This window comes from Triticum dicoccoides, chromosome 5B (assembly GCF_002162155.2).
Source record: "Triticum dicoccoides isolate Atlit2015 ecotype Zavitan chromosome 5B, WEW_v2.0, whole genome shotgun sequence".
NCBI classification, from domain to species: Eukaryota; Viridiplantae; Streptophyta; class Magnoliopsida; order Poales; family Poaceae; genus Triticum; species Triticum dicoccoides.
Genome location: NC_041389.1, coordinates 637,379,624 through 637,381,032, shown reverse-complemented (window position 1 = coordinate 637,381,032; position 1,409 = coordinate 637,379,624).

Below are 1,409 nucleotides of genomic sequence, written 5' to 3'. Positions count from 1 at the left end.
TCCACGTGGCCCTCCTCGCTTTCTCTCTCTCTTCACATGCGTGCTCTTAACCGCTTTTGGCTGGATGAAGGCTTTCACAATGTCGTCTTGCAGTGAAAATAATGTCTTATCTCTTAACCGCTTCGCTCCATCTCGTCCAGGAAAAGAGGTGATCATGGAGAAGAATAATTCCTCTCGCGCTTTGCCGACGAGGCCATGGGCTCCTCCCCTCCGATCGCTGCTCTGGCAAAGGGTGGTGGGGGAACCCCGACTCTCTGCCTCGGCTGTAGTTAGGGTTAGGCTTGGTGTGTTCCATGGTGGCATTTGGATGGTAGTGACGTAGTCGTTTGAAATGAAATGTCCCCTATCTCAGCCCCATCTCGATGACACCCTCGATCCGAACCTTATTCCATCGTTCCCTTGGCGCGATTGGTCCGGTGGCGTTTTTTGTGTCTATGGCGGATTCCATCTCGTATGGCGTCGTCTTTGTTTCTGAGAAGACAAAGGTCCAAGAACATGGTAAGAGGCTCGTGGGCGGCGGTTCCATCGTTCTGCCTCGATGACATCGATGACCTGCAGCGGATCCGGGTTTCGAGGAGCAGGGGGATGATCTTCGATCGACGCCGCCACATCGACAATGGCCTTGCTGACCGAAGGCCTCTTCTTCGGCTCACAAAGCCCTCATGGTCTCCAAAGACGACAAGTGGGGAGGATGGCGGTTGTAGAAATAAGCTTGATTGAAGTTTTCTTGCAAATGTTTCTGGACACGCATCCCTTATTTTTTTTCATGATCTTATTTGGGATTTTTTTTGCGAATAGAGATATTTCTTTTTTCCGAATAGAGCGGACTATAATGAGCTTTGGAAAATTCTTAGACATGAATGCTCGGCCAGAGCATTGTGAGTAACACTGTACACGTTCCACGCTAATACGCCTCAAATTAACGGCCGGTCAAGTCTGATTTGGACACTCGGTTCGTTGCATATTAATCGTGACATGGACAGTACATACATGGACTTGTGTTTGTTTGTCGAAGGAGCCATTCTCAGCCGCTCGATCGGATCTGCCGACGTCCCAACTAGTCGCTCCAATACACCATTAAATTAGCCCGCGAATTGGCCAATTGGGATCATAAAAATCCCCAAAAGCAAACCTTTTTTTTTGCCTTTGCCCTCTCCCTTCCCCTGCCTCTGCCTCTCTCTCTCCCCCGTCCAAGGCTCCAAGCCAGCCAGCCAGATCCACTCGACAAAACCCGATCGATCGGTCGCTCGACCGATCAAAGCCAGCCAGCAACAGCAATCAATCACGGCACGATCCCCCGATCCATCCCCCCTCCTCCTCCCCTCCACCACCTAGGGTTCGTCCCTCCCTCCCTCCCTCCCTCCGCCATGTCCTCCTCCACGGCCTCCTGGTCGCGCTACGGCGCCGTC